The sequence below is a fragment of the Vicugna pacos genome, chromosome 8 (genome assembly GCF_048564905.1).
Source record: "Vicugna pacos chromosome 8, VicPac4, whole genome shotgun sequence".
NCBI classification, from domain to species: domain Eukaryota; kingdom Metazoa; phylum Chordata; class Mammalia; order Artiodactyla; family Camelidae; genus Vicugna; species Vicugna pacos.
In genome coordinates this window covers 29,342,460-29,362,042 of record NC_132994.1, presented here as the reverse complement: position 1 = coordinate 29,362,042, position 19,583 = coordinate 29,342,460, and the positions used below count along the sequence as shown (strand labels likewise).

General features: G+C 32.4%; 1 long non-coding RNA gene across 2 annotated transcripts in view; it reads left to right on the top strand.

The window, feature by feature from the left end:
* LOC140697676 (uncharacterized) overlaps positions 1 to 19,583 on the top strand; it is a 211,237-nt gene that overhangs the window by 21,830 nt on the left and 169,824 nt on the right. Inside the window, exon 1 of one of the 2 annotated variants that reach the window (XR_012074881.1) lies at positions 17,826 to 17,939. The exons of the other annotated variant lie outside the window; for it this stretch is intronic. This is a non-coding gene — a long non-coding RNA (uncharacterized lncRNA). Of the gene's footprint in view, positions 1 to 17,825; positions 17,940 to 19,583 lie in introns of those variants that run through there. 2 annotated transcript variants of the gene reach the window in all.

Sequence of the window (19,583 nt, the reverse complement as noted above, 5' to 3'; positions counted from 1 at the left end):
AGATTTCTTAAGAAAAGTTTTCAATATTTTTAAACTTCAGAAATAAACTCATTTACCCTTACATAGTATCTGTACTTAAACACGCAGCCTCTTCTTTTTCTGTCGTTCTCATCTTTTTTCCCCTTGTCAGTATTGCTTTGATTTTGCAGCTGCAAAGCATGCCTTTTCTTTCCAACTACTAGTATCTTCTTTATATCTATGGTCCCTGAAGAGGCAATTTACGAAAATACCTAGGCTTTCAGTCATCCAATTCTCATCTTGATCCCTTTCAACCCACTTTCAGCCCTGCATCCTCACTTAAGACTTCTTTAGCCACTGCCCTTATGAAATTAACTCGTCTGGGTTTTCTGTACATTCCTAAACTTGCAATCTCCTTATGTATACCTCCTCATGATCTCCCTAGTTGTTACTACTTTGTTATCTTTATCATATCTTTATATTCTTCTTACTTGAAAACCCAATATATCTTACCACACCACTTCAAAAATACCTCAGATATTTGTTCAAAATAAAAGAATTCCTTCTTTCCTGTTATAATATCGGCAACTTTCTCAACGATTTCTAAGTTTTACTCACTCTACAGAATACATTTATCATTTATTACCCTTTCATTTTCTCTTCTATTCTCTTTCCACTGGTCTTTATCTTTTCCCATGTCTTCAATTACCATCTGATCAATTCCAATTCCATGGATCTCTCTACCCATGACATGTTCTGCTTTATTCAATTCACTATCTATACCTTTACTTGTGACATCTTTCTGTATGTCCCATTGCTATCTAAAACTTAATGTGACAAGGTCAGACTCTTGAAATTTCCTCTTAAGTACCCTTCCACTCTTCCCAACTCCATTACTCTCTCAGTTTTACCAGTGTGAAACTTGAGCATTAACCTTAATACTCTTTTAATCTTTCCCTCGAGGCTTATTAACTGCTTTGCCCTATATAATCTCTATATAGATACTTATTTCTTTATCCCTCAGTTAAAACTCTACAAGTGTCCTAATTTTTATGCTTATGTATCGTGCATTAATTTCTCCTGATGTTCCAATTTTTCACCTATTATAGTATTTTCGTGTAATATACTCATATATTTCATTATTGAAGTTTATATTGCTTTTTTAGAAAGAAATACATCCTAATTCTATTTTGTTATTTTAAAATAGTCTCCTAAAGGAAAAAAATTCAAAAAAGATGTATCTTCACTTCTTTAGTTCCATTCATATCCATTCTTATACCTATTAATGTTTTCCAATAGTATATTCTTCAGTATCTCATGGCTTCTTTATATATACATGATCTATAATGTATTTTTTTCTCTTAATGACGTCTCACTTAAGTAAAAATAATCCGTGGGATTTATTTATACTTAATAAACACACGTACTACAAAATGAAGATATTCTATCACAAGACTCCAAATGTTTTTAAGATATGAGAATATTCAATAAAGTTTCCAACTCCTATAATTGACTCTAGATATTGAAGTAGACCTGTTTGCGGATTTGTGAATGGGTGCTTTCTTTGGATAAAATATTATACCAATCCTTTTCTAAGTTCCCTTTCTTAATTTTATAATTCTACTTTGATTTTTACAAATTATGTTGAGGTTCATTCCTATTTTTTATTGCTTTCGTGCTAGAATTACCTCATATAATCACAGTTTAAAAAACTAATCAAATAATATAACCTTAAATAATAACTCTCAAACCAAATTTTCAGGCAATGTCATTTGCTTTTTGAAATTTAGGTAATAAGTTGAATTCCTCTAGAGAGAAAGTTTGAGTTTCATTTTTTTCTGAATTATTTTGAAATATCCAAACAGTATTTATATTAATGTACTATAAATAGTTTAAACATTGATATACATATTTATATCAACATAAAACAATTTATAGATTGTTTTGTAAAAAGAGAAAGTATTTATGACTTGCAATAGGAAATGGAAAATTTGTGTAAAAGTGACTCCTAGGTCTTTTTGTGTTAGTAAAGTTTAATTCTGACTACCACAAGAACCTTCACAGGCTTTAATATTAGAGTTGGTTTTGGGAAACCTTATATGTGATAGGGATATATCGGTATATTTAATCTTAATATTTGTTTTATGTGGGGATACAGATCTGTGGGTATGCATACATAATTATACATAGTCGCCAATTGTGTAGTATTGTTGTATCCCTGTAGAAGGGATATAAAGCCTTTTTCTATGTAGTAATCTGAAAAAAAAAATAGATTTACTAAATTATTTCCTTGTTCAATGTGCTGCTAGACTTAAATAAACTGTAATCTGCACATACCAAATAAGCTTTTAGGCCTGAATTTGTTGTATTCCAGTTAGAATTAAGTTCTGAGCTATCTGATCTAAAATACTACCAAAATTGATACCTGCTTTGTATGTTATAATTGAGAAAATAGTGCTTGATATTCTAATCAAGTAAATGAGTTCTCTTCCTTCTTTTAATTGCACCAAGGGACTGGGATATTTATTAATGCTTCTATACTTCCAAACTTCCCATTCATGAAAAGTTGAGCTTTTTAAAAAAATACAACCTTGAAGAAACTAAAAATGAGTCAAATTTCAGAAATTTCACCAGGTAGCTGACTATCTGGCTATAGTAACATTTATATACAGTCTTTATATGAATTAAAAGAATGAGATCCTCTGTCTACTTCTAGAAAGCCAAATATATGTACTCTTAACTCCTTCAGTAAAAGCTTTCAAATGAGCTCTGAATAAGCATTATAACACCTGTATTATAAGTTGGCAGAAAATGAACTCAGTCATTTCAAAGTGTTAACTTACTTGAATAATGTAAACATACTTTTTGGTAAAATATTTTCATTTTATTACACAAACTGCCAAGTCAACGGAGCTGTGTGAATTTTAGTTATAGGACCCATTTTCTTTAAAAGACTTTATGTTTTCTAATTCCACATTTAGGGGTTATATTTTTTATCCTCTTCCTTTTCTAACAAATTGAACATGTTTTTCAACCTGGTTTACAAGATCAACTTTAAATATAGAAAAAACTAGATGGGGCTTTGCCATCATTTTCTGTCTTATTCTTGTAGCCTAGCAAACTGATCCTTATTTATGCCTTTATGCACTGGTTAAGGAATTTGAAATGGTGTATATTTTTTCAAGTTTTACAAAATATTATTTAAAGATTAGAGACCATGGTTTAAGATATATTAAACAAGAGATGAAATAAAAGACCACACTCTGTGACAGTATTATTTGCTTAGAAAAATTTCTAAAGGATATTAGTCATATTCAGTATTATTTATTTATAATTTTGTATTAATATAAATTTTGATTCTGCAATTACTATGTACCTCTTAATGGTAACATGAATATGGCTGCTCCATATTTTACTCCTATTCATTCTTTTAACTCATCCTGTATGTCATGTCATAAGGGATATCATTTCTAACTTTAAAACTAGATTGTCCTCTCAGCCCCTTTTAAGCTGCACAGCACTCCCTACTTCCTCTGTTGTGACTCACTAACCTTCTAAAACATGAGATTCCTATCACTCATATTCACCTGCCATCTATGATCAGAGATTAAGATAAGATTTATATGGTGGTCATGAATATTATAGAAGAATGTTATAATCTATCACACCTGGCAATATCCATCAAAATAAATAGTTTAATCATTTTGACTCAGAAAATAAGTCTGTGGATTCACTTATAAAATTGTGACAAATCCATGTACAAAGATACCTGTTTCATCACTGCTCCAAAAAAGAGCCTAAATACCCACTCTTATGTTATGTATGTATGTATTTTTATTGAAATATAATTAACTTACAGTAATGGATTAGTTTTAGGTGTAGAACATAGTGATTCAATATTCTTATATATTACAAAATTATCACCATGGGAAGTCTAGTTACTGTCCCATCTGTCACCATACAAAATTATTACAATATTATCAACTATATTCCCTATGCTATGTGATATAATCTCATCACTTATTTACTTTATAACTGGACATCTGTGCTTCTTAATATTCTTCTCCTATTTTCCTGTTTTACCTATCTACCCACCACCCTCCTCCACCCAGCAACCAACAGATCATTCTCTGTATGAGTGTGTTACAGTTTTGTTATGTTTGTTTTGATTTTTTATGGCTGATATATATTTATACATACATAAATACTCACTGCATTTTCTTTCACCATTCATCTATAGATGATAGACACTTAGGTTGTATCACTGTCTTAGCAATTGTAAATAATACTACAGTGAACATTGGGGTACATATGTCTTTTTGAACTCATTTTTTTGTTTCCTTTGGCTAAATACTCAGGAATGGAGTTTCTGGATTGTATGGTACCTCTATTTTTAATTTTTTGAGGAACCTCCATGCTGTTTTCCACAATGGCTGCAAGAATTTACTTTCCCACCACAGTGCCTGAGGATTCCACTTTATCCACATCCTCCCCAAGACTTATTTGTTGTCTGTTTGATAATAGCCATTCTTACAGGTGTGATATGATAGCTCATTGTGGTTTTGATTTACATTTCTCTGATGATTAGTAATATTGAACATCTGCCATGTGTCTGTTGGCCATATGTTTGCCTTCTTTGGAAAAATGTCTGTTCAGGTCCTTTGCCAATGTTTTTGTTTTTTTTTAAATGTTGAATTGCTTAAGTTCTTTGTATATTTTGGATATTAACCCCTTATTGGATATATCATTTGCAAATATTTTCTTCTGTTGGTAGATAGTAAGTTGCAATTTCATTTTATTGATGGTTTTCTTTCCTGTGAAAACCTTTTTACTTCAATGTAATGCCATTTTTTTTTCTTTTTGCTTCTGTTGCCGTTGCATGAGGAGACATACTCAAAAAATATTGCTGAGACTGATGACAAAGAGCTTATTTCTTAAAATTTTTTTCCTAGGAGTTTTATCATTTCAGGTCTTACAGTTAAGTCTTTAATTCATTTTGAATTGACTTTTGTATATGGTGTAAGAAGTATCTGGTTTCATCTTTTCCTTGTAGCTGTTCAGTTTTCCCAGGGAAAAAATATTAAAGAGACTGTCTTTTCCTCATTGTGTATTCTTATCTCCTTTGTCCTAATTTAAATGGCTATATAAACATGGGTTTATTTCTGGGCTCTCTATTTTTCCATTGATCTATGTGTCTGATTTTTTGCCAGTACCATACTGTTTTGGTTACTATAGCTTTGTAGTACAGTTTGAAATGAGGAAGCATAATGCCTCCATCTCTGTTCTTCTATCTCAAGATTGCTTTGACTATTTGGGATCTTTTCTGGTTCTGTACAAATTTTAAGATTATTAGTTCTAGTTCTGTGAAAATGGCATGGGCATTTTGGTAGGGATTACATTAAATCATTAGATTTGTTCGGGTAGAATGGACATTTTAACAATATTAATTCTTCCAACCCATGAGCATGATATATCCTTTCATTTATTGGTGTCATTTTAAATTTATTTCATCATGTCTTACAGTTTTAAAAATACAGGTCTTTCAGCTTCTTGGTTAAATTTACTACTAAGTATTTTATTCTTTTTAATTTATTGTAAATTGGGTTGTTTTCTTCATGAAAATAAATGGATAGTTAGTATATTCATTTCTCAGATTTCTATAATATACCTAAGAAATATTATTTAAAGAAGGTATATTTTTTTAAAGAGGGAGGGTAGACATACTTTTAAGATACTTTACACCATTGTATTATATTTGAATTTTCTTACAGTATGCACATTGCATAAATTTTACTTCAGTGTCAACATAGGTTATATGAGTAGTACAAATATGGGCCATTTTTTTCTTATCTTCCTTCTTCTTTTCAAATAAAAATCCAAAACTCTGATGTAAATAATCAGTTAAATAATTATATAAAATAGACCCTCAATATGTCACAGTTTGCTAATTTATACTAAAACTATCTGAACTTAAAATACAATCTTGAAAATGATCAAAATTGAAAAAAATGTATTCTCAATGATAAAAATAAATTTAGAAATATATATAAACAGAATAACATAGATTGAAGAAAGTCAGTTTATTTTATTTTGGAAATAACAAACTTATTTTCCCTACTAACAAATGCTAATGTATATTTGTGTTAAAGGACAATATTGAGGAATAAAATAAAAGCTCCTTTTATAACTCTCTAAATCACTATTCAGCAAAAACAAAAATCTTATCTTTCATGTGAGCTTAAACGTTTTTTGACATATTGGAACACTGTAACCCAGACTAGTTAATTAAAATTCTCCCTTATGAAGTCTTTCAAAAACCATCACCATTGTTCATAGTTGGAGATAGAAACAGCAAATAAACAGGAAGTGTTTTTTTAATCAGTTAATATTTTTGAGTCTTTGCACATAAGTACAAATACTTGTATTTTTGAAGTTCCATGACAGAGCATTTTATGACTTAGAATTATATTTTCTTATTTAATAATAAATAGAGCAAAATACTTTAAACTTTTTATATGTGTCCATTGACTATTCAGTAATCTTTATTTACACTGTCCATTGCTTGAATAAAAAATAATATTTGAAAATGATATATTCACTGCAAATTTCATGATGTATTATTTGGATCCTGAAAATATAATTCTCTTTTGGAATTATTAAGACCAATCTTCCCTTGCTATAAATCTCAGGTAAACAATATTCTCAATCCTTTAATAGTGGTCAGAAAGCATCACATTTAACTTACGTTAATCTCTAATTATTAGGAATTTGGATCTCCAGAAGGGAAGAGTGTATCAGTAAGCCACCATGGCAGACTTACCTCAATGTTATTTCTGTTTGTTTGAAATTAAAGGTTTTTTAAAATGCATTTTGAACTAACACAACATCATTGTTTAGTTTTAGTCATGTAGTTTGTAGGAGCCTTGGAGTGAAGGGATGTGAATTCAAAGACATAAGTGTGTATGAAATCTTTATATAGGTAGTTTGTAAAGTCCAATATGCATAATTACTGAAGAAGAGCATGGAGTGAGAATAGGTGTGAGTCTAAAATTAAGACTTGAGGAATTCCCACATTTAATGACTTTTCAAAATGTTTCAAATAAAATGTACATCTTATCTATGACATACTTCTTATTAAGTAAATTTTCTTCTAATTTAATTCTTTACATTTTCACCTGTGAGTGAATATGGCCAACTAGTATCAGTCAACTGCCATCGAGAGTACTGTTGTTGAGGAGAGGTTAAGTCTCAACAAAGAGGCATGATGAAAATACAGTTGACCTTGAATAACCCAAGGGTGAGGGATGCTGACAAAAATTCACATGTAATTTTATAGTCAGTCCTTAGTTATGGTTCTGTATCTTCAGACACAACCAACCACAAGTCATGTAGTCCTATCATAGTTATTTTTTAAAAAAAATCTGCATGTAAGTGGACTTGTGCAGTTCAAACCTGCATTGTTCAAGGGTCAACTCTGTATAAACTCAAATAATGATAAAATTAAAACCACATGTACTTATTTTATAAATACAATTAGGGACATTTCTCTCAATATTTGGCATATGAAATTGAATCTTATTTTGACTTAGTTTCTGATACTGTACAGTTTTTTGAAAGATTTAAAGACATTATTTACTTTTAAAGTTTGTTGTGGTTGTGGTTATCTATGGGCATGAAATTAAAAAAAAATAACAATTTTATGTTATTTCACCCAGACATATTCTAAATAATTTTTAATTTATGTTTTTTATTTTAGTAGAAAAGTGCCAAATAATAAAAAATAAATGGATAAAAAATTAAATAATAGACAAATAATCCCTTAGATTATTGACAGTTTTCATTGTGATATGCAATATGCAAAATTCCAGAGGAAAATATGTTAAATAAGTACTAAAAATACTAAAAACCATAGCTAGATATGTGATTTATGTGGTGTCTATATCTTTGGGAAAGACTGAGATTATAGGATGTCAAAACAACACATCAATATAAAAATCTTTTTGTTGTGAAGACAGTGCCTTAGGCTTCAAGTAAACAGATTTAACAAGTTTCATATTAACATAGCCAAGACTACAGGAACTGAGAGAATTTTTTTTTAAATCAATGCTTTGAATGATTTTAAAAATCAATGCTTTGAGTGAATTTTAAAAGAATGATTCACTTCATTTACCAGCTGAAAGGACTGGAGGAAAAACAGATAATTAAATTCCAAAGATATCTTACCCTCTTCCCCTAAAAGGTGTCTATCTTATTCTTAAAAGAAACAAACTACTTAAAACCAAACAACAAGGACTTACTATAGAGGACAGGGAACTGTATTCAATTTCTTGTAATAACATATAATAGAAAAGAGCCTGAAAAGAAAAAATATATGTGTATGTATATGTCTAACCAAATCATTTTTCTATATACCTGAAACTAACATTATAAATCAACTACACTTCAATAAAATTTTTTTTAAAATAAAAAAATAAAGAGAAAGCCAAAATCAAACAAATACTCTGGGTTAACTCAGGATTAATGATACATTTTGACTTACTATATAGTATAGATTTAGATATTTGGAAGTTCAGATCTATAGAGTTCTTAAGCTATAGCACTCTTAATGAAAACCACCGCTGACAAGTCTACTTTCTATTTTCCTAGGAGCTAAAACTACATACATTTCAAATTAGGAGAGAATGAGCTCTTCTATTCTTTCCAAGTTTAAAAGATGTTCACTAATTTCACAATTTAGGTAGGTCTCTGCATATATGTGATCAAACAGCACTGATGTCAAAAGAGTCCTAGTGCATTCCACATTCCTAAATATTATACATGCAGTTGCCAACCTTATTCAATACATTTTTCTTGCCATCCTAGCTGCTTTCCCCCCCAAATTCAAACACAGAATGACTGCTTTCCAATAGAAGAACTTTATGTATATACTAGTTTAAATTGACTCATTCGTGCTTAGAAAACCTTTATAAAATCTGTGGGATCTCCCAACATTGGTTAATTATGATATGAGGTACTATTAATAAGGCCATCTATGATAGGTTATACACACATGTGCACTTGTACACTCATATGCAAACACACACAAAGGTATAAGACAGTTTCCAAAAAGATGCCCATTTTCTGTTTCCTAGAACTTTATGACTATTTTATGTTTCATGGCAAAACACACTTTGTATATGTTATTAAATGAAAGGTTTTGAGATGGCGAGATTATCTTGGATTATCCAGTAGGCCCAATATGATCACAAGGGCTCTTAAAAGAGAGGCAGAGGCATGAAAGACAAAGTAGAAATGTGACAATGGAAGCAGAGAGATAAGAGGCGGTAGCACTGCAGGATTTGAAGACTGGAGACCACCAGTCAAAGAATCAGAGAGCCACTGGAAGCTGGCCAAAGGAAGGAAAAGGATTCAACCCAAGAGGCTTAGTAGGAACCAGCCCTGCTGACTTGACTTTAGCCCAGTCAGACAGTGAGACTGATTTTGGATTTCTGACCTCCAGAACTGTAAAATGATAAATATTGCTTCAAGTCACTAAATTTGTGATTATTTATTATAGCAGCAATAAGAAACTAATATGCTATGTTACCATTAAGTTATTTTATTTTTAGAGATTGCTTAATTCCATATGAAAATGAGACATTACTGTTTTATTTGGATTCGTCTGAAATATTCAGTAATGGATCTTCATTCAAACTCCCCAATTTAAATTTTTTTCTTGAAACAGAAATTTTCTTAGGAATAAGTAGCATCATTTGCTGTAAAGCAAAGGGTATACTCTGGACTCAATTAGCAAAAAAAGAGGGATTTGGACTTGGATCTTTTTCCTACTCAAATTTATTTTTTGAATATTTATTGAAGATAAATAAATTTCCATACATTTCATGTTGGTTTTTTTTTTTTTACAGAAAAACAAAGCTGATTAAATTAAACATCAGAATCTTGTCCCTGTAGTCTAGACTTTAGTCTTCATATATGAAGAAAATTACTCAACTACCTTGTAATGTATGCTCTACGTATCACTTAGAATTTTTTCATGGATTTTAAAGTTAGTTGCAAATGCAAGATATTATTATCATTATTGCTAGTAATTTGTTAGTCAGCAATCACATTCCTTAATGTTATCTTATGTAAAAGTTCCTACAGAAGTACTATCTTCCTTAATCTAATCCACAGATATCACAGTGGAAAGAGCATGGGCATTTACTTTTTTCAAGATATTAAAAAGAAACAGAAAACTGGTCAATAATAGAAAGAGAAGGAAGAGACTGATAAGTAAAATGTGTTTTGAAAGACTTAGAGAATCAATATAGTGTAATGCTTACTTAGTTTGGCAGTCTTCCTTTCCAGATGTATGAACAGGCAAAAGTGAGAAATGTTTTGCCTGCTAAGTGTGATTGGTAGTAGCAAACCAAAAAACATCGAACTGAGAACTTCTGGATTCTACTCCAAGATATAGAGAGCTAAATAATTGGGACTCTTTCTCTTATGCAACAGAAAAAGAGGTGGACTAACTTCAATATCATGATCAGTAGCAGAGCAAATAACTGGCCCCAAATCTAAAACAATACAATACTTGAAGGAAAAGAGTGGATGCAGATTCACACTTACTGGGATAGAAGCTACTGAACACATTAGAGTTTAGCTAGAATTGTTGACAAATTATTGAAGGCCAAGTGCAGGCTGGCAGGGTAGTGTGAAATCCCTGGAAGGAGTGATCAAAATATGCAAGCTATTTTTTCCTGAATCTTTACAGGAACAGCTCTGAGAAGTGTCTGTTGTGCTGCAGACCTGGAGGGGTGGGGAATTGCAGCCTTGCAAGGGGGCAGAAACTCAACCTGGATTCTTCCCCTTGCTGTCTCTTCTGTGGAACAAAAGCCACAATCTGTGTGGACGGGAGTGCATGGGCCACACTGTGAGCATCAGGGCATTAGTGAAAAACTCATTGCAGCTGGAAGAAGAGAACAAGTTGGGGATGTGGAAGCAGAAAGAGGGATGCCAAACTACACTCAGATTCAGTATAGGTCAAACTATAAAGACATAACACAGGTAAATGGTTGCCAGGGATTGGAGGAGTAGAGGGGTTGACTGCAAAGGAGCTAAATATGGGAAATTTAGGGTGATAGAAATTTACTGCTTGGTATCGGGGTGGTAAATACATGAGTTATGCATGTGTCAAAACCCACTGAACTATAAAATCACAAGAAGTGACTTGATTGAGTGCTGTGAGAGGGTGCAGGACACACTACCCCCAACATATGGCACCTAAGCGCATTAAATATTTTAAGCTAAGGGAGTGTGAGAAACGGGCAGAAGCAGGATTGTCACTCTGACTTCCTCCTCCTACAACACTCTTCTTCCCTGAAACAGGTCATAAAATTCTCATATGAGAGGTGCCCTTCCCATAGCTGGGGGAAAGGAGCATCTCTGAAGACAAAGGAATGCCGAGAAGAATCTTAGTGGGCCTTGCTAAGTTTCCCCCAGGTTACTATACTTAGCTCATACCCTTTTTTCCTATCTATCACATTTTTTGAACTTTCTACTCTTCATCAAATCTAGTAAAACATGCTTAATTTTTACTTTTTTTTCTTATCTTCATTTTCTTATAAAAGCTCCTGGGTCATGTAAAACTGATATTAAATAACTTCTGCTTTTCTCTAGTTAATCTACGTTTTGTTACAGAGCACCACCCAAGAACCAAGAAGAGTAGAAAGAAAACCATTTTTTCCTCCCCTAGGAGGTAGACAGAGTGAGGGAAATTAAAAAAAAAATCAATATAAAACACCATAGTGAAAACTACTGCAGGCAAGATTCATTGATGAATGACAAAATTAGCAGATAAACTTCAAAAAGAAACTAGCTATTTGTGTAGCCCAATATAGCTCCCCCAACTTTTTAATTACTCTGATAATTTAAAAAAATTATTGTAAATTCTGAGTTACCTATCTATCAACAAGAAAGGAGTTTATTTACCTTCCTTTTCACTGTGAGCTGGGCTTAGTAAATAGCTTCTAACAGTAGATTATGTGAGGGAAAAACTAGTTGACTGGAGGAGGCTGAGTAGACATGACAACAGAATGCAGTTTGAGATCCAGAATTGGATTTGGAACCTAAAAATAGCTTTAGTAAATAAAGTCTGTGACTTCATTAGTATTGATTATTTTAAGGAAATTAACAGTAGGGGAAGATGAATGAAAATTATATAAGAAATTTCTGTACCATTTTTTAAAAGCAGCTTTGAGATAGAATTTGTAAATCATAAATTCACCCATGTACAATTCAATAGCTTTTAACATATTTACAGAATTATGCAACTATCATAAAAATCTAATTTTAGAACTTTGCATCACCCCCAAAAGAAATCCTATTTTTATTAGCTGTCAGTCCTCATTTCTTTCCACCATCACCCCTTCCCATTCTAGACTGCTAATCTACTTTCTGTCTCCAAATTTGCCTTTGGTAGATATTTCAGATAAATAGAATCATTCAATTTGTCTTTTGTTATTGACTTTTTTCACTTAGCCTAATGTCTTCAAGATTTCATTCATGTTGTAGCATACCTCAATCATTTATTTTTTATTCCATTGTATGACTATTCTGTTGTATAAATGGATAACAAAATCACAATTTTTTATCCCTTCATCTTTTGCCCTTTTGGATTGTTTCTACTTCCTGGTTATTATGAATAATGCTACTATGACATTAGTGTACAAGCTTTTGTGTGGGCGTATGTTTGTGGTTCTCTTGGGGTTACACCTAGGGCTAGAATTGCTAGGTCATACAATAATTCTACATTTAACATTTAACGTTGTGAGGAACTTCCAAACTGTTTGAGGCAGTTGCCTTACAAGGAGGACTGTCTGCATTGACTTTAAATAAGAAGGGAGTGTTAGCTCTCTCAATAGGGAGGGCTGGACAAGTTCTGCAGGCTCTGGGCTTGCAAATATATCTAAGGACTCAATATTTGGGGACACCATTCAAGTTAGGGCTCTATATTTCTCCAACATTGGCCCTAAATTTGCTAAAGCATACCTGATTTAGTTGAGTTTTTAACCTTTTCTGGACCTCAGCCATTCAGACTATTAAGTCCTTGGCCTTGCCTCAGCTCTACCTGCCCTCCCGCTGCAGGATAAGAGGCATTTTACACACTGCCAAAGGGACACTTTTGCTTTCATGCTTTCTTTTTAATTACCTGTTAATCCCCTTCAGCTTTTCATTATCTTTTCCAACATATCAATGGTACTTAGCAATAGCTATCCTATCCTATTGTCTTTATATTTGCTGTCATTTCCCTTGTGCCTCTCAAATGTGTGATAAGTGGCACCAGCTTACTCATTCCTTTTCACTGTTATACTATGTCAGTTCACTACTTGTGAGACTGAACAAGTGGACCACCACCTTGTGTCCGGTGGTGACCACCTCTGGGCCCCCACTTAAATCACCAGTGAAGGGCTCCTCATGGCAGAGAGGCTGGCAAGAGATCCAGTTACAAAATGTCATCACATTCTTTCCTGCATCACTCCTGAGAATTACTGTCACTAGCCTATTTCTGAGGAAGTAGAAGCTGAGAGTTTATCATTGCTAAGGATTAACTAAGGATCAACATCTGTGGAAGGATGAGAGCAGATGCAGCACTGAGAAGAGGAAGAGGTCAAAGTGGTGCAGGCCTGATATATCCTCATGACAACATTTGGAATCAATGTGTCCAGTCACCATTGTCCAATGTTGGGATTGACCTTGTTGATCCCTCACTGGATATAGGCCACACAGGAAAAGCATGGCCTTGGGTGAGTTCTTTCTCTGCAGCTGATTCAAACCCTAATTCAGATTCCAACTGAAGTGACAAGTCCTTCTTTGAAAAGAAATCTGGGTGGTACACCACACCTATACCCACCTATCTAACATGAGATAGAGTTAAAATAGAAAAATCATTTCTGAATCTAAGTCTAATATTCTGATTCACCATGGTATTCCAGGTAGAGGAACAGAGCAGGATTTGCCTACAATTGAGAACTAGTAGAAAGGTGGGTTTTATTTTTCCTGTGACTTTTTTCTTAAACTGATACTGCTCTCAGTGATACCTTTCCTCTATAAATGATTTTGGTAAGATGAGTTCCTATCACTCAGTTCGCAATGTGCCTATGTATGTTTTTCTTTTCCAATTGTGTGTGTTTCATAGTCCTGTTTAACATTTACATACAGATTGCCTATTATAGTGTCTATACAAATCATCCATGCTAAACTATAAAATAACCCAGGCAGAAGAAAAAATTTAAAGCAGGCTTATATTTGTTTTCTCTGTGATAGAATATGCTCATTTTCGATAATTTAAGAAATAACTTTAAAATAAATTTTTTAAAATAATGTCTACTCCTTAAAAATAATTTTTTTCCTAGGTATCATTGGCTTTTTTATTTATTTGCTTATTTGTTTTCTTAACTTTATTTGTTTTTTTTTTTAATGTGTCACACTGTATTTTGGGTTTGAACAAGTAAACATTGCAATTTTATGGTTAAGAAATAGGACATTTTACAGACCATCTGGATGCATCCAGTAAGGTGTTTAGCATTAGAGACTGGGGAGTTAAGAAATAAAAAACCCTTATCAAAAATATAGAATGTAGTTTTGTATAAAACAACATACAAGCCTGGTTTACTTCCAGTTGCTAATTTTTATATCATGGAATACCAAACTAAAAGTAAAATATATGGGATGTATGCAAATTTATATAAAAAGAGCTGAGTGAAATGTATTTTTACATGGATCCATTTATTATTGTAAATGTCCTTAAACAAATGCAATTAATTTAATAATAATTCATTGTTGTTTTACAGCCTCTATAATGCCATTTTGATACATGCAGTAAATTTTTCTGCCAGTTGAATAATATTCCCATGTATGTGTAGCAGATGCTTTTCTATAGCAAATGATTTTTAATTTTCCACATCAAACACATAAAGTCATTTTGGAATTGCATGCATGCAAATGAGAATTACATGTATGTAAATTTGCATTTGAAATGACTAATTTTTCTTTCTATTTCCATTCTTTATCTTAACAGCAAAATATTTTTCTTATTTTAAAAGAATATGTTGATTCTAAGCTCACGATATGATGACAAAGCCAAAACAGATGTTTATATCCAAGTAATAGGGCCAGAACATTTTTTGTTATAATGACCTTCTTGGCATTTAAACTTAAAACATTTTAGAATACAGGGCATAGAATTCCATAGACCAAAATTTTATTTGCTGTTTTTTCTAGAGCAAAATGATGACAACTATCCTATCTAAACCACAGGCATTTTATAAATTCAATGTATTTTAAAAAAAAGATGTTTCCTTACAATATTATGAAAGGCAGAAAAATCAAGAACTCATGAAAATTACCAAGAGATACATTCCTCATGTTAGAAATTAATTAAAATTATGCTCTTGTTTTCAGTTACAGAAATTCCCAATTAAATGCTTTAGAGTAAGAAGTAACTCATATGAAATTACCTAATACCCTCTGATGTCCTGACAGTTTTATTTTTTGTGATTTTTTTAAAAAAATAGATAATAAACAATATCACAAAGAGATGATCCAAAGTTATAGAATTCTTCAATTTTTGTCACTATTTATGCTATAAATATATTGAAATTCAGTATGACAATGAAAACAAATGTAGAGCTATGAATACAGATTTAGTTACAGATAAAGTACTAATTAGTGATTGCTAGAGTTAGACTTTTAGAAATAGTAAAAACACCTCTGAAGCAGGAGTGGAGTAGGAACCTAGAGGGCTTAAGAACTAGAATTAATCAAAACCAGAACATGAACCCAAAGGCAGTGCTGTGAATTTAATACAAGGGTCAAACCAAAGATGGTTCATAAAAGTAAAGTATGAAAGATTTTACAAATACATTCCTCAGGTTCCCAATATGATCCCTGAATTTAATTTAGTGTTTCATATTTTTAAATATAGTTTTCCAGTTGTTCCAATACTATTTGTTGAGAAGATTATCTTTTTTTCCACTAAATTGCCTTTGCACATTTTTCATAAATTAGGTGACCATGTAAGTGTGGATCTGTCTCTGGACTCTATATTCTGTTCCACTGATGTATGTGTTTATATTAATTTTAGTACTACACTGCTTTTACTGCTATAGCTTTATAAAAAGTTTTAAAATCAGATAGTGTTAACCCATCTTGGCTTTTCTGATTTATTCCATCTGCTCTAGATATTTTTTCTTTTTTCTTTTTTTTTTTAGATTACTCTCCAAAGTTTGCTTGTTTGTTTATTTTTAAATTGAAGTAGAGTCAGCTACAGTGTGTCAGTTTCTGGTGTACAGCATGATGCCCCAGTCATGCATATATATACATATATTCATTTACATATTCTTTTTCATTCAAAGTTATTACAAGATATTGAATATAGTTCCCTGTGCTATACCAAAGAAATGTGTTTTTAATCTATTTTTATATATAATGGTTAACCTTTGCAAATCTCAAACTCCCAAATTTATCCCTTTCCACCCCCACTTTCCGCCAGGAACCATAAAATTATTTATTATGTTGTGAATCTGTTTCTGTTTTGTAGATGAGTTCATTAGTGTCCTCTTTTTTCTTTCCTTTTCTTTGTTTGTTTGTTTTTTTTTTTTTTTAGATTCCACATATGAGTGATATCGTATAGTATTTTTCTTTCTCTTTCTGGCTTACTTCACTTAGAATGATGATCTCTACGTCCATCCATGTTGTTGCAAATGGCATTATTTTATTCCTTTTTTTTTAATCACTGAGTAGTATTCCATCGTATAAATATACCACAACTTCTTTATCCAGTCACTTGTCAATGGTCATTTAGGTTACTTCATGTCTTGGCTATAGATATTTTTTCATTTCTATGTGAATTTTCAGTACCACAAGAACTGAAAATCTTGCTAACAACCTCATGGGGGAACTTGGTAGTAAAATCTTCCCCAATCTAGTCTTGTAATGACTATAGTCCTACCTAATATCTTGATTACAGTCTGTGAGAGACCCTAAAAGTGCTACCTACAAAAACTGTAGAATAGGATTTACAGTTTCTGGTCTGACATACAAGAAGCCTAAAGTCATCAATACATTCTAACAACAAGTAAAAAGCTAAACAGACTGAAAAATTAACAACTCTTCTAGATCTCTTAACTAGAGGAAGACACAGGGCATACCACTGCCCCCAAGATGGGAGAGTCAGAAAGCCGAAAATAGGGATTCATAATTTAACAGAGCAGAGGCTCCTGAGCAGAAATCACCACAGAAACCTCAACAGCAACTGGTAAGTTGCAGAGGTTCAGTGTGGACTAGACTGAGAGTTAAAATCTATAGGTGGATTCAGTCTTAGGGTGACCCCCACAATACAGTGAGGTTTACCTCCAGGAGTTTGACCAGTTTCCCACAGTAAATCTCAATCTCTATCTCTATCTCTATCTCTATGTCTATCCCTATCTATCTATCTATCTATCTATCTATCTATCTATCTATCTATCTATCTATCTCCATCCTGTGGCTTCTGGCTAAGGGAAAGGCGAGGGAACCATTTCGAAATACACCAGAGAACTTTCTCTCTTAACAAGGCTTGCCCTTAGAAGAAACTAGCTAACCAAGAGCCTAACTTGTGAGGGTATTATCAGAGGCAGACTGTCCTGGGGAAAGGGAAATACTCAGCTCCAGCCTGCTCTAGTTATTTTGTTTTATCTAAGATAGGAGAAAAACCTGAGAAACTCTTGTGAAGTTCACAGTGCAGAATCTAAACTCTCCACTCAAAAGACTGAGACCTAATCATAGGATTCTAGAATGTTTCCTCTCCCCACATACCTCACTACCACATTACTAAAGGCTGACTTACAGCAGTTCCTTTTACTTAGGACATCATGTCTAGCTATAAAGAAGAAAATCACAAGGTGTACCAATGGCAGAAAACATAATTTGAAGAGACAGAGCCAGCATCAGAACCAGACTTGGTAGGAATGTTGGAATTATCAGACTGGGAATTTAAAACAACTATGATTAATATGCTAAGGGTGTAAAGGGATAATGTAGACAGCATGTGAGAACAGATGGACAGTGTAAGCAGAGAGTTGAAAATTCTAAGAAAGAAACAAAAAAAAAGTTAGAGGTGAAAAAAAAATTCATGGCAAAAGAAATGAAGAATACCTTTGACTGACTTATCAATAGACTGGGCAAAGTTGAGGAAAGACTCTCTGAGGTAGAGTGTATATAAATAGAATCCTCAAAAACTAGCAAGCAAGGGAAACAAAGACATTAGAAATCAAAATAACCAAGGACTATGGGACAACTACAGAAAGTATAACATATGCATAACAGATATACCAGAAGAAGAAGAGAGAGAAAAAAAGTAGAAGAAATATTTGAAAGAATAATGACTGAGTATTTCTTCAAATTAATATCAGACATGAAACCACAGATCCAAGAAGCTCAGAAAAAGAACACCCAACAGGATAAATGCCAAAAACATCATTTTGAAATTCTTGTCAGAATAGTGCAGAATTTTCTCTCAATATATAGTTACTCCAAAAGCTCTAAAACTTATTTCTACCAGTTAATTAACATTGTTTTAAAGAATTGTAGACATTTATATGTACTTGCTATTTTCAAAGAAATGCAGCCCCATTTTTAATTGTAATGAAATAGAAAAAATGCAATTTTATTTCATAGATATATTGAATGTTTTAGGTGGATACAGTGATAAATATTAAAAATTGATGATGAAAAACTCCATCCTCCCCCTCCTCACCTTACCTTAAGGTGAGAGTAAGTTTAAACATGACATATAGAAAGATACATTTTTGTTTTCCTCCTGAGATCATGAGAGAAAGAGAGAGAGAGAGAGGGAGGGAGAGAGGAAGAGAAACACTAGATAATGGAGAAGAAATGGGAAAAAAAGGGAAGTGATAAATTGACGAGATGCAGAGATTATATTCAAGAACAGTAAAATTGCTTGATGTTTGTAGAATTGAAAGAAATATGGTCCTTGCAGTGCCCATTACTGTCAGTTTTATTACCATGATATAAACTCCTTTTCCATCTGCCTTCAAATTGTCCAAAATTTAAAGATACAAATGCATGCTGAGAGGGATTCTTGTCATAGAAGCTTAATTGAGCTTGATAATCATGTTCATAATGATACGAAGTACAGAATCCACAAAGCCTAGAGTAGAGGTAAACAAAAAATATAAGAAATTTTTGTAAAATGATACGAGACATTGAAATGCCTTGGTTTATAGCACTAAGGTCATGAAGCAATGGTAACTGAATCTTCACAGATGGAGAAATCATAAGCAATTTACTTACACAGGCAAAATTCCATTACTTACAGCACCCAAATGGAATTTGTGCAGTTTGGGTGGACATTATAATGAAAAAATTCCACCTGTTTACTAAACAACAAGGCCTAACCAAAGGAGCAGCAACAAGGTAGTAATATATTGACTATAGTAGAAGAAAATAAACACAAAGATTTTATTAAATTTTAAGCTAACTTATTCTATATTTTTTCTTCCATTTTTATAATTTTAAATATAGACACAATCACCAATAGTGACTTATATTAAGGTCATATATAACCAATGACCATATGACAATGA